Source organism: Cavia porcellus, unplaced genomic scaffold (genome assembly GCF_034190915.1).
Source record: "Cavia porcellus strain 051 isolate PalLab524CR breed Dunkin Hartley unplaced genomic scaffold, mCavPor4.1 scaffold_30, whole genome shotgun sequence".
NCBI classification, from domain to species: domain Eukaryota; kingdom Metazoa; phylum Chordata; class Mammalia; order Rodentia; family Caviidae; genus Cavia; species Cavia porcellus.
In genome coordinates, this window is record NW_026947513.1 from 31,194,155 (window position 1) to 31,208,716 (window position 14,562).

The window sequence follows — 14,562 nt, forward strand, 5'->3', positions numbered from 1 at the left end:
GAAAGGTCTGGGGGGCTGGGGATTTAGCTCTGTGGCATAAACACCTGCCTTGCAAGCAGGCGGTCGTGAGTTCGATCCCTGGTACCGATAAAAAAAAAAAAAAAAAAGAAAGGTCTGTGCTAATACTGATTGGAGAAATTTTAATGCCCATATCTTTTACCCTGAACAACTACTTTAAAGAAAACAATATGCAATCTATTAACTATTGTTATTATCCTATTATATTTTTATGAAAATTTTTCCATAAAATAGAAAAATAAAAACCATAAAGAAGTGAGTTTATCTAGAGGCCTTCTTAACTTACAAGTCCTGCTAAAAATACTCAAGCATGAACTCTTTCTTAGCTAGAACGGTACATAGTGGCAACTTAAAAAATGTGAGCCCTAGAGTTGAATATATCTTTACACCTCAATTTCTCTACCTGTAGAACGAGATGTTAACAATACCTATTTCATAGCCTCTTGGGAAAATTAGATGAGCTCATATAGAGAAAGTACCTAGAACAGTGTCTGGAGAATAGTAAATGCTTATTGATTGTTAGCTATTATTAGAGTGGATGCTGCAGACCTATTGAAAGTCTCAAAATAATAGGGACAAAGCACATGGAACACAGTGAGTGTCTGAAAAACAATGGTTGTTGATGAAAAGTCAAATCAGGTAGGACTTGGGGGCAGGGGACGTGGCTTCTCACTAAGTGTGAACAGAAGCAGGGTAACCCACACTCAGAGTCTCTTTCTGCATCAGAGAAGTTAAGGTGACCACTTGTGATTGGAAGCAGAGATGAGCAGATATGAAGGTATTTTATAAACTATAAAGTGAAAAATGCACACTGAGGTTTGAATATTGTGAAGGTTTTTCTTCTCCTACTTCTCCATGAAGTAAGAAAAGTAAGATTTCATGTTGAATGGGACTGTCAACCATTTACACAGACAAGTTTTCAGTAAAGAAGTAGATACAGGTGATACGTCACTTTTTTGTTCTTGATTTTGCTTTTGTTTTATTGTTTGAGACAAGGCCTTGCTATGTCCTTCAAACTGATCTTAAACTCACCATGTACTCAGTCTACCCTCAAACTCATGGAGATCTGCCTGCCTCTGCCACTCAAGAGCTGTGATTACAGGCATGTCACTTTTGACTCTATATGACCTGGAACATGTCACTTTTGACTCAAGCCTGGTTACACTTTGGAAGAAATGTCATCACTCATTAAAAGACAACGACACATCCCTTTGGCTTTGTTGGTGGGATGATTTCCCTGCAGTTAGGTTTTCCTCGCATACCACCTTTCTTGCTCTGCAGATTTTGATGACATTGGCTTGCCAAGATCCCTCCAAACACATCTCAGTGAGTGAGTCCATTATAAGGAGACAGGGGAAGGCTGTGTGCTTAATGGGTGTCTAAAAGCAAAATTGGGTAATGCACTCCAGAGAGTGCTCCTAGAAGGACAAGGTGGCACCTCGTGATGCCAGGCCACTTGTTTCAGCTAATAAACACCCCCAGCAGTCGTCCCATGTGCCCAGTTCCTAAGTGCCATCTGGCACTCACATTTTGAGCTCTCTCCCTTCTGCATGTGATCCAGACAGCTACAGCTCACTTCCACATGGCAATGCAAGAGTACCGACATTTATCACTGGCTTCCACTTTCCAGAGCAGGGAGGCAGCCTGGCAGACACCAAGGATGTACATCTCCATGACATCACACCCAGAAGCTGACATGGAGGATTACGTTTTATTTTGTCACCCTTTGGGACACGCTCCTCTGCTCAGTGCTAATGATAACCACTAACTCGAGTTTCGAACAAGGGAAGGAGAGAGTTACTCTAAAACCTACACACCATGCAAGTGCCTCTCTCTAGGACAAGATTATGCAACTTCTGCAGATGCAATTCACATTTCAAACAAATATATACATAAATATATTTCCATATGTTTCTGTTAAAAATAATGTGGCATTATTGAGCATGTATCTGTGCATGTGTCAGTGTGCTCACATATGCATTTCTATGTGGGTAAACAGCATACAAAAATACAGGTTATTTCCTCACAAACTGTATCCTAATGTTGCATTAAGCTGTTACTCAATTTTTCATTACTAGGACTCAGACTTTTGTTCCCCAAACCCTTTAGACAGGCTAAAAAGATGTTTAAAAACCAAAATGTTTTCTCTCTCTCGGTTTAAATTCTTAGTTCACTAATAAGAGTCTCAAGTGAATTCTGAGAAGAAAGGAAAACAATTCTGAGCAAAAGGGAAAATATGATTCAACTTTTGGAGCTCCTGAAAGTACTATATAAACCAGAAAGTTCTCAATCATCATCTCATTTATTCAGGTTTGGCCCACTGTTACCAGCCCCCTTTCTTTTAACCACAAGCCATTGTTTAAAGGTGAGCTCATGGTCAGAACAATGCATCTTATCTGGCTAGGAGTCAAAGAAAAAACCTCTGGCCTGCAGTTATCTTATCCTGCTCTTGTTTACTATGATTTCACAGTCAAATGGTCAGACTCAGAACTGGTCAGAGAACTGGCAGCCACGTGGCAGGAAGGTGACGACAGTCATGGCTTTCTGAATTCTCTGTAGAGGAGACCAAGCAGGAAATGTTGGTGAGTGAACAAAAGTTTCATAGAGAGAAAAGAAAAAGACCTTACCAGAAAGGAAGAACAGATGTGGGCTTCTATTACACTTCAGCGTCACTCGGAACCATAGCAAAGCTCAATAAATATTATCCAAAGTGAATTGAAAGATCTCTATCAGCCTGAACAAAGGCAAGCAGAATTCAAATTTCTATTTAGGCCACACATTTGCAAGGAGAGGATGTGAGGCAGAAGAACTGCATCCAAATACACTTGACTTTGGGTTGACCTTTCTGTCCACAGGTTTTAAGGTGAGCTGACAGGAGTGTTCTCTGTAACAGGGAGATACATGGTCGTAGAAACAAAGAGCTCGCAGGAAGACAGAACAGGTGCCCTAGGCCAGGGGTATGAGCGACTCCTGACCATGGGAAAGGGGCCCCTGAGCCAGTACTTTTTTAATTGAAGTCATTTTGCCTCCATATATTGTTGTAGAACCAGGTCCCCTGATGGCCTATCAATGGCACACAAGCTTTCATGAAAGAAGATAATTGGTCCAGTTAAGTGTGAGGAAAAAGCCAGATTAAAAACAGACACATTCTCATCATGAAAACACCAAGTCAAGGGTTACAAGAAGTCTTTCCAGACAGACTTTGTAATAATGAGAGTAGGAAACTGTGTGGAAAAATGGGCATTATCATACACCATGGAAATATTTCTAAAGGATACTAGGCGATATGTATTAAAAGTCTCAAAATTCTTCATACCTTGTATACCCGTGGCCTCATCCAGGAGATGATTGAAAGGAGAAAGGACCTGAAGGGAGAAAGACTGACTTTGGAATCCTTGGTCCTTCCATCTTACAGGTGGGTGCCAAAAAGAACACATGGGTTCCTGTGCGCAGGGCCCAGGGACAAATGGGTGACGCCAGTAGTAGATCCCAGTAAGAATCAAGACAACCACTTATGAACCAAAGGTTGCTCCTGCCCTCATAACGATACACAGCTGTCCTCGAATGCCATCTCATCAAGGAGGAAGGAGCCACCGTATACGGTCTTCAGTGGATTATTTGGAGGTTCAGAACCTCTCAGAGATCCATTCACGTTGCATCTTCCCAGCCCTGACCCAGGACCTTGTTCCCTGTCTTTATTTAAGAACCACCTGGAGCAGTTACAGGGAGCAAAAGCATACTGTTTAGTTACTTTCTCCAGGGCTACACTTGGGGTAATAATGTGTGCACGAGGGGCTGGAGGTTTAGCTCAGCGGCATAATTGCCTGCCTTGCAAGCAGGCAGTCGCGAGTTCAATCCCCGGTACCGAAAAAGACAAAAAAAAAAAAAAAAAAAAAAAAAAAAAAATCCAATAATGTGTGCACGCAGCATTGAAAAAGATGAGTCTTTCTCTGCCTTGGTTATTAGCTTCTTGCCCTCTCCCTCTCTCTTGATACAGTCCTCCACTTACTTTAACCGTTCACTGTGGTGATCATATTCTCGAGCTTAGCATTCTTGTTGAAATCCACCCTAATCTCAACTCAAGTCATCCACTCTCCTCCTATTCTTCTCTCTGTCCAGATTTTTCCTGTAATGTACTCCCAAATCCAACAGCCTTCAGATATCTAAAATGTTACATCTATCACATTTGTACCCTCACCTCTACCGTGACCTGTCTTCTCTCCTAGCCCAGCTTAAATTCCACGACCAATGATTATAATCAGCCCCTTGCATAAACGCTCAATCTCTTACCTCATTCTTTTTTATTTCACTTTATTAACTGATAAAAATACAGCTCTGGTTAAAACCAATTCTCAGTTTCCTCTGTGTCTGCACTTGTGCTGCTGAGTGTGGCTAGAGAAAACCACAATCGTGTCAAATGGTTTTATTTCCAATTTGTGATCACTAACGTCAAGGGCACATCTCTTCTGCTCACTGTCTCCTTCAACTTCTCTCTCTACCCTCCTTTTCCTGTGATGCCCCTAATTCTGACTTTGCTGAGAAAATAACATTAACCAGAAGAGAAATTCCACCATCACACCTACCAGTCTTCTATAAGCCATGTGCATAGATGTAGTGTAATAAAATATAAGGTAATTAATTTTTTTAAAATTTTTACAGTAGAAGATACATTTTCATTAATCACTCTCAAAGTTTTTCCCTTGGTTGGAGCATACTTATCGCATCATTCTTGCCACTTTCTGAAGCAGTTTTGGCAGTTCTCTTTCATGAGTGTTTATTTATTTTATAATAATGTCCTGATTCAATTCAAAATTTTACCTTTCATGGTAACTTAGAAACTGAGTCAAAAGTCTCATGGTACCAGGTATGGCAAAAAAAAAAAGAGTGGATGGGACACACTATCATGTTTTTACAAGCCTGATTTTTTGTTGGATAGCACTTAGCAGTAGCATTTATGGCATTTAGATCATAACTCATAAAGAACTGCCTCAGAAAGTGGCACTAATGGGAGAATTAATGGCAATGTGTTTTACTGTAACTGTTTTTAATTTAAACATTCACCATGTATCTGATCACTCCTGGCAGCTTCCTACCCTCCAATTTCCATGAACAAATGGTTCTTGCTCCCAGCCAAGGCCAGTCTCTCCAGATATGCATTAAATCTCATCCTGCCCTGCTAACTCACTGTCATGGCCAGGGCACTTCTCCTTCTCTTCTGCATTATTTTTTCTCTTTCCTGGATTTCCTTAGCATTTCTGTCATTTAAAACTTCCCTTATGCTGCTTCTGTCCACAGCCACAATCCACGTATTTTTCCCTTTTCAGTTATCATTAAACTCCTTGAGACATAGTCTGTGTTCCTATCCCCCTCCCCCACAGGCACATGTTGAATCCACTGGCTGAGGCTTTGCCACAGAACTTGTCCTATGGAGAGCCCAGTGGCCTTCACTGTGATGGTCCAATTGAAAATCCTCAGCCCTCACTGTAGTTCCCCTGTCAAGGACATTGCCCAAGGTAACTTCTTTCTTCTCAGAATGCTTCCATCCGGTCCACAGGATGCTCCAGTGCCCTGGCTTTCCTCTAACTTCAACTGGTGCTTTTCAATATCTTCCTTTGCTGGTGCCTTCTTAAACCCCTCATCAGGACTCAGTGCTGGAATATGCCATGGCTCAATCTTTAGATCACTTCTATATCAATCCTCAGTCATTTGGCTGATAGCATCTGACTCCAGGTTTTAGATAGCATGTCTATGCTGATGCTGCACAGACTGACATTGCATCCCGGGCTTCTCCCTTGACATCCAGCCTCATAGACTCACCCATTTCCTCAGCATCTTTATTTTGATATCTAATTTAATGTGCCACAAAGAAAGCTCCTTCTCTTAAACACCAAATCTGCTTCTCCTCAGCCTTCTCTACAGCAAATAATGGCCACTTTATTTTCTCTCCTGTCTTATAGATAGTCCATCGAGAAATACTGGTGGCTCTTCCTTCAGAGTATACTCAGAATCAGATCACTTCTTAGCCTCTGTGTTGCTGGCACCATGGGAAAAACCCACTCCCACCCCTTGCCTGGATACCTGCAGACTCCTCACTGGCTTATCTGAGCTTCACCTGGCAGCTGGAACCAGCCTACTAAACATTACTTGAATCAAGTCACACCCTAATGAAAGTCCCCCAGTAGTTCCTCATCCCTGTCTGAGAAAAAGCCAAACTCCTCACAGTGGTCTATGAAGTTCGGGAAGAACAGGCTGTCTTCTTTGGTTCTTTCTACCTTTCCTCCTTCAGTAGCAGTGTTAGAACATGACCCTCAAATTCCTTAACGCTTCTGTCACTGGGGTCTCCATCCTGCTTCCAGCTCACCTCTAGGACTGTTTAGTGGCTGAGTTATGACAGCACCCATGATCTACTTTGTGGGACATCACTCTTTCCATGCAGGCACCTTGTGTAAGGTATCTCACAATCTGGGGAACCGCCTGTGCAAAAAGAACAAGACCCCAAATAGCACCTCTCCTCAAGCTCCAGCTGACAGCCGGCACCTACTTGCCAGGCATCTGAGGGAGCCACCTGGGTGCTGATGCCCTCCAGAACAGAGATCAGCTGTCCTCACTAAGACCTGCCCAAACTGAAGACTTAGGGACAAAAGATGATTCTGGTTGTAGCCATTACATTTCTGCCATGGCTTTTCACAGTACTGTAAAGAACTTCCCAGAAGCAGGACCCTCACCCATTCCCCTTTCCCCAGTCACTGCCATTGCTGTCTCCTGAGCACTCACAAAAGCTCTTTTTATTGTTCCCTTCTACACTCAAATACCCGCAGGTGCTTCTCTCTCTGTCTCTCTACCCGCCCCCGCTAGGTCATTAATCATTTGTTATCTTTTCAGAAAGACCTCCCTTCTAAACTGGCAAACCACATGAGATTGCCTTTGCTTCCCTTTTTCATTTTAGTTTTCACCAGAGTAGTTACCACTAACACACTGCATGATTTACTCACTAGGATTGTTCGTTGTGCAGCAGGCTCACCGGGAGGGTATAGATGTTCTATGGTAACAGCAATCCGCCGGCTCGTTCTCTGCTGACTCCCTTGTGCCTAGAACCATGTCTTTCTCATGATACCACCCCACCTAGCGCTGCAGTTCCCTGCAGAGGGGCGGTGGGCTTGTAAGATTGCTCCCTCCCGGTGTTCACCTTTCCTTCCACCCTGCCTCTTCTCTGGGTCTTTGTCTTTCTTACTAGTAACTTTCCACCTTTCCACTGGGCAAAAGCTGTGTCTTTCCTCAAGTCACAGTCAATCAGAGGCTGTCCTAAGCTATCCTCCATATTGAAGTTGCTTTCTTCTCCACGGTGGCAAGAAATTCCTTCACATCCTAGCCTGTGCTCCTTCCGTATGTGGAATGATTTTGAAACTTTATGTTTAGATCTCCAGACTTCATTTTGGCTAGCAAAAAAGAGTAAAATTTCAGCAATATAATAGATGAGCAAAACACAGTGAATGAGGTGCTGCAGATGTCTATTGATGTGTAAAACCATCCCCAAATGTAGAGGCTTAAAAGGACAGTCACTGCTCTTACTGTGTTCATGAATGTGCAATTTGAGCAGGGCTCCATGGGGACAGCTTGCTTCTGCTCCACAAGGCATTCACTGGGGCAAATCAGCTAGGGGCTGGACTATCTGCTCTCAACACTCTGTTTTGGCATTTAGAGAGCTCTTCCCCATTTCCTCAAATGGCTTTCAAATTTTATCAGACTTCAGTCTCAAAAACAAAAAAAATCTAATTTGAAATTCGGAGTTGCATCCCTCGTTTTTCTTAGGCTGCCTGGCCACATCTATGTGAATCAAAGAATCCCACAAACCAGTGGTGAAAGTGCTCAAAACCCAGCTAAAGACAACAGGAAATGCATGAAATTAAGATCGGTCAAATATTGTATGGTATACTTATTGCATTTTTTATTCATTGACTTATTTAATATTTTAATTATGAGCTTTTGTTATACAATGTTACCTGACATAAAGTGCTTTAGCAAATGGTTAGTAGATTAATCATGAATAATAATAATAATAATATCTAACATTTATAATGGCTAAAATTATTGTTAATGTTTAGTTTCAGCCATATTCATAGCATTTAACATGAACCATCTTTCTTAAAACTCAGAATAACCCAATGAGGTGCTATGATCATTCTTATTTTACAGATGAGTAGCCTAAGGCACTTTATGAACCTTCTGCGGAATGAAAGGTGTGGCATTCAAGCCCAATCAGACTGGTGTCCACTGGCCTACTCATTACACAAACACAAGGTGATTGGAGGGGGCATCAGAGAGGCATTGTAAGCCCACCTTGGTGGGGATGAGGAGGGAAGGATGACTTCTTAAGAAAGTGTTTTCTAAGAAAAATTGGGAACAGAGACAGATGTGAGATAAGAGGCAGGGGTTTCTTGGCAGAATTTGCAAGATTGCTTGATAAGTTCTAGGCAATTTTCTAGGGAAAGATTATTCACAGGAAAATAACAAATGATCCTTGACTTATAGACAGGAAAGATAAACAAATTATTAAAACAAAAGGTGCTAAGAGCTAATATATTGAGACATAGGGAAGCAGGAATCAAGCCAATGTCAATAGTTTAGGGGGAGTTTCCCAGAGCAGGTAACATTTCAGGTAATGTTGAAGGACACATAATGCTTGCCAGACAGTCACAGAGTGGGAAGGGCACTCTTGGCAGAGGAAATGATATATTTGGTAAAACAATAAAATGTTTATGACACTAAGGGAATTCTGAATGGAGCAAGTGGATCATTGTGTTTTTCTTTCTTTAGTATTTCTAGAAAATGAGTCTTCCATATCGCACAACATTGCCTCCCACCTCTTAGCAGTGGAAGGTTGTATTTGACCTTAAACCTTTATCTTTCTGTAGTACAGACAATCTCACACACAATCTTCTCAAACAGGATGCATTCAGACTCAGTGCGTCATTCACTTGGTATTCATCACTGGGAAGAGATCAGGAAACTGGCTTTCTTTTCTTCTCAGAGGGAAGGCACTGGGTTTTCTCTGTGGGCAGTGCACTCTACAAGCAAGCAGTGCCTATAGAAAGCCAGCCTGGCATGGAACAGGACCAGCACCACAGGAAAAATCCACAAGTGTCAAGTGTTTTCCCTCCTTCCAGAAATCCCCACCATCAATCTGTAGGGCTGCTTTTCAACTCTCAAACCATGGGGCTAATAACTTTTCAACATTTCAGGGTCCCTCTGACATGGGAGTTAAGGATCTGTACTTTGAAATCATATGGATAAGGTAGAGAAAAGTATTATCTGCAGCAGGGATTTGCTTTTCATGGTGGCCAGAAACCTCTTGTGTACTGTTTCTATGTTTTATATTTTTTCCTCTATTTGATAGTCTTGACTAATAAAATGAATTTCCCAAAAAGTTTATTTTTCCTATACAATCTGCACCCCAGACCACCACTGCTCCGTTTTCTCCACGTCTATGTGCCTATGAAGCCCCTTGCCCTCTCTCCCTCTTCCCTCTTTCCCTCATCACCTTCTCACGTCTCACTTTCTTTGCATTCCTTTCTTCCCCACTGCCTCCTCCTCTTTCCTCTCTTCCTGTTCCTCCTCCTTCTCTTTTTCTTCTTCTTCCTTCTCTCCTTCTCTTTCTCATTCTTCTTTTTCTTCTTCCCTCTTCCTCCTCCTTCTCCATCTTTTCTTTTTCTTTTCTCTTTTTTTGTGGTACTGGGATTTGAACCCAGGGTCTTCACATTGAGATACATTCCCAGGTTTTTTTTTAAGACAGGGTTTGAATTTGTGATTATTTTCCCTTGGCCTCTCAGAGCTACTGGAAAGCAGCAGCCCCCACCCCAAGCTGTCTCATTTACCTCATTTTCATATAGACTGCTCCCCACAAGGCCAGCAGGATGCCTTGGGAAAATGTTAAGTACTCAGAAAACACCAATTCTGTGTATGACTGAATGAAATCATGACTGAGCTTAAAATATCACTTGGGGGCACTATTAGAAGCTCAGAATAAGAAAAATTGGAAAGTTATAAATTTCATTTTATGCACTGGGTAGATGAAAGGTTAAATACCTAGAAAAGTGAATTAGGTTTAAACTTTACCATTATATTTCTACATTTTTGTAAAAATCAAATCTCACACAAAATTATAGCCATAGCATCATTACTTATAATTCAAAAGGATGGCGTTACTTTTGAGGTTTTAGAATTTTATTTTATTTCTCATTCAAAATAACTGACACAAACTTTGGAGATCTATTTTTATTTTCACAGAGATTTTCAACTTCATGAAATTCAGTGAGATTCAACAGTGGGCAATCTAAAGTTAGTGTACTCTATGTTTGTTATATGTTGGGAATCATTAAGAAAATGATTGTCAACCTTCCAATGAAGTCTGAAAATATATAGCTGACAATATATAGCTTGTTGTAATAATATAGCATTTTGAGTCAAATCTATGGATAAAACTGTTATAGAGAGATCAGCAATAAAAAGCTGAGTAGTTCTTCCATTTATTATGTTTTTAGTAATTTTTTCAGTATATAGTTGTAAAGTTTTACCAGTTGATTAAGAAGATAAAGCCATTCTCTGGGGAAAATTGATAATCATAGAATTAACCTAACAATCCCATAGAAGAATGCAGAGTTGAGTACTTACAAGATAAGAGGATATTGGGTGTTAACATGTGCTGGTACAGCATTGGTTCTACCAGCTATAGCTCTCAAGAGGCCTCCATGTTCAAGGTTAATGGAGAGTCAATCTGCAGGTCACCCTGTGGGGTTTGATAAGTATGTTTTAGTTGATAAGTGGCTATGCCAAGTTTAGGACAGATCCAATTAATGTCTCCTAATGACATTTGGAAATCATTCAAAGTCATCAGCAGATCTTGTCTTATTTTGAATTTTGAGATCTCATCACCCATGCTGTTAATAAAGTTCCTAAATAATAATAAGAGATGGAAATCAGTACCTTATCAGTAACTACACAAAAACCAAAAGACTTTAAATCCCTTTTCAACAAGGCAAATAAGTCATATAACTAGGATTTAGAATTAGTTGCTAATAAAATATCATCCATGTAATGGATGATATACACTTGAGGGAATTGTTCTCTGGCATTTTGCAGGGCTTGTCCTACAAAATGTTCACACAAGACCAGACTATTTTTCATCCCTTGTGGAAGAGACATCCATTGATATCTTTTCATAGGTTCCTTAAAGTTTACACTAGGTACAGAAAAAGCAAACTTATAATGATCAGAAGGATGTAAAGGAATTATAAAGAAGCAAACCTTGAGATCTATGACAATCAGAGGCTACTCCCTAAGGCACAGAAGTGGGCTAGGGAAGCCTTATCTGTAGAGCCTTCATCAGCTGCCAGCAAGTGTTAATTTCTCTCAAATCCTGCAACAATCTCCATTTGCCAGATTTTTTTAGGAATAACAAACACAGGTATGTTCCAAGGACTAACTGATGGTTCCAAGTGACCCAGTTGAATTTGTTCCTGTATTAACTCATATAGGTGCACAAGCTTCTCTTTTTTGAGTGGCATTGATCTACTCAAACAGGAGTCCCAGTGTTCCATTGTAAGGGTAAAGCTGTTTTGGGAGGAGAAGCATCAATGGCCCCCACTAAAAAGGGATGTAATACCTGATTATAGTGCAGTTTAACTTAATTTTAACATCTAAGGACTGGGAGTTTCCTTGATTATTTTTTCCCAGCTCTTTATCTTGCATATACCCCATCTTTATTCATATCCTTTTAAGCAATGGAAGAGAATTCAATAGTTAGCTTCATTTTCCATTCTTTTAATAGATGTCTTCCCTACAAGTTTACTGGAATAGAGGCTATAAAGACAACAAGTAAACCCGTTTGACTACCAGGCCCATCATATGTTAAGAGGGACTCACTTCATAAAACTTGTGACCCAAGTCCAACCAATGATGCAGAAACTGGTTTAGCTGGCCAAGAAGTTGCACTGATGAGACAATATTGTCAAAACATCAGCACCTGTATCTAATATGCCTTGACAGATTTTTCCATTAATTTTAATGGAGCACATGGGTCACCCCCTACCACCTTCTGAATAAAATAAATTTCTTCTTTTGAAGTTTCTCCTATTCTTCATCCTAACTGAGAGCCCTGTCTAAAATAAACAGCACTACATGAGGATACTGTTAATAATATCAATTGAGCAATATATTCTCCAGTATTCTCAATTACCCTAATATCCATTGTTTGTACAAAAACTGAATCTTATTTTCATATTGTCAATAATAATCGGTATAACAATAAGACCTTTTAAATGTAAAGAGGTTTTTCCCATAATTAATCCAACAATATTTTAGGTGGAGGTCCCCAAATCCCAGTGGTACTGGCAACTGGCTTGTTGCCCTCAGTGGGACTTACCTTTTTGGGTGACTGGTAGATCTCATCTTGTGCTCCCCGCAGTCTCTTAAGTGAGGGAGGCAATGTTCCTGCAGGACTGTAAGGAGTGGATAAATCTGACTGAGATTTTGATTGGAAATCTGGTTGGGAGCTTGATTCTCCATTAGGGTGACTGTTAGGTTTGGGCGGGGGCTTCTGGGCTAAGCCCCTTTTCCATTTCCCAACAGGGGAATCCCATCTCTGTGATATTTAGACTGACAATGTCTAGCCCAGTGCTTATCCTTTTCACCTTGTGGGCAAAGACTGGGAATTTCCCCATCTGCTGAACCTACCACTAGTTCTTCCCAGATTATAGAGGAGAGCACCTGGAGATTTACCTTCCCATGTATAGATACCTCTTCCTGCTGTGATTTTTGGCTCTCCTTTCCATCTGATTTTGCATTTCTATTATCGTCTCTAGTTTTCTCTAGCATTGGTGTTTTAGACAGTATGAGATTTAAGGGTTCTAATACAGATCTTACTAATACCAAACAGGGGAATGTTTTTGACCACACTTGTTACCCCTGTAATGAGCATTTTTTAAATTCTCACCCATTTTATTCCAATCTTCTAAATCTAAGGTTCCTACTTGTAGAAACCAAGGATTGCGTTTAATAATTTTAAGTGCCATTTTAATTAAGGTTCTAGTACTAATTTGAATTCCCACTTGCTTAAGCAGCTTGTGCAAGAGCTGAGTATAATTCTGCTGCTCTTTAGATTGCTTCTGCCCCATTTTCACAGATACAGGAAACTTTCTGTGATGTCAAGTGCTTTACCTTCCACTGTCTATTTGGACATTCCCAAATTCATCCTGTGAAGTCTTCCTACCATCTTGCATCGAATTTTACCCACTCAGGTGGACTTTCCCTCTTAGGCCTAAATAGAATGCCCCTCTTTGGGCACCAGGTATCCAGGATCTGATCAAGATCCCCAACTGCCTAAATGAGGGGCACAGTGAAAGGGTGAAATAAGAAACAGACAAATTTTGTAATACATGAAGGGGGCATCCATGCCTCAGGATGGGCAGAGACCAAAACACTCCAAACCAGCCTATTTATTGGGTGTATACAATGATAGGAGGGGCTAGTGAAGGAGTCAAGGTAGGTGGGGGACACAGAAGTCAGTGACTGGGCAGGCAATGGATAATCTAGGGAGACTAAAGAAGGCAGAGATGAGCCCATGCTGAGAAGGATCTCACCCTGGAGTGCTTTTTAATCTTAGTCATATTAACTTAGTCATAGTGGGTGAGAAAGGATGGCCCATTACCAAAGAGTTAGTGGGAAATCCCAAGCCTCCATTTGTCCCTTGAGGAATATGCAAAATTAGCCAGTGTGAATTTGTGGTCCCCAATAGTTGTTTACTGGTTGTGCCTGACTGCTGGCTTAGATTAGGAACAGAACCAGAGTACCTAGACTTGAATTCTAGCTCTGATACATGCTACCAGTATATGCCAGTCGTTCTCTTGTACCTCAGTTTTCCAACTGGTAATTGGATATAATGATAGTCATGATAAGAATGAAAAATTATTTTAAAGCATTTAGAACTGTATGTGTCAGTACAGTTCTACTGTACTCAGTCCTATGTGAGTTTTATTTTTGAGAAAGATAGCAAACTTGCAATTAACTGACTCTCAAGTCTCTTTCATGTTTCTTGCGTTGATCTCTTTCTTCCAGACAAAACGTAAAGCGTTGCGTTTAACTTGGTTGAACTTCCGCCTGGTGGTGCTGGTTCAGCATCGCTTTCATTTCCTGTCTCTCTGAGCCCTACCCCTGCGTCTCCTGCTGCAGGTGCTCACAACAGACGTGGAAAAGAGAAGGGAAAGAAATCCCTTTCAGATTAAAGTTGCAGTCTGTGGTCGTCAAGATTTAACGTTGGCACCCAACCAAATGTAAGTGGCTCTAATTACTTTTAAATGAAGAAGATAGTTAAAATTTGACAAGTCTTTAAACTTAATAGCTGACCTGCAGGCAAACCTTCTACCAAACTGATTTTTAACTGCCAGAAAATAAGCCTAGCAGATTGTTGCCTCAAGTACCCTAGTAAAGTGAAATAAGGATCAGGACAATATGACAGTTGTGAAGATTAAGCCACTACACCCACAGGTGGAA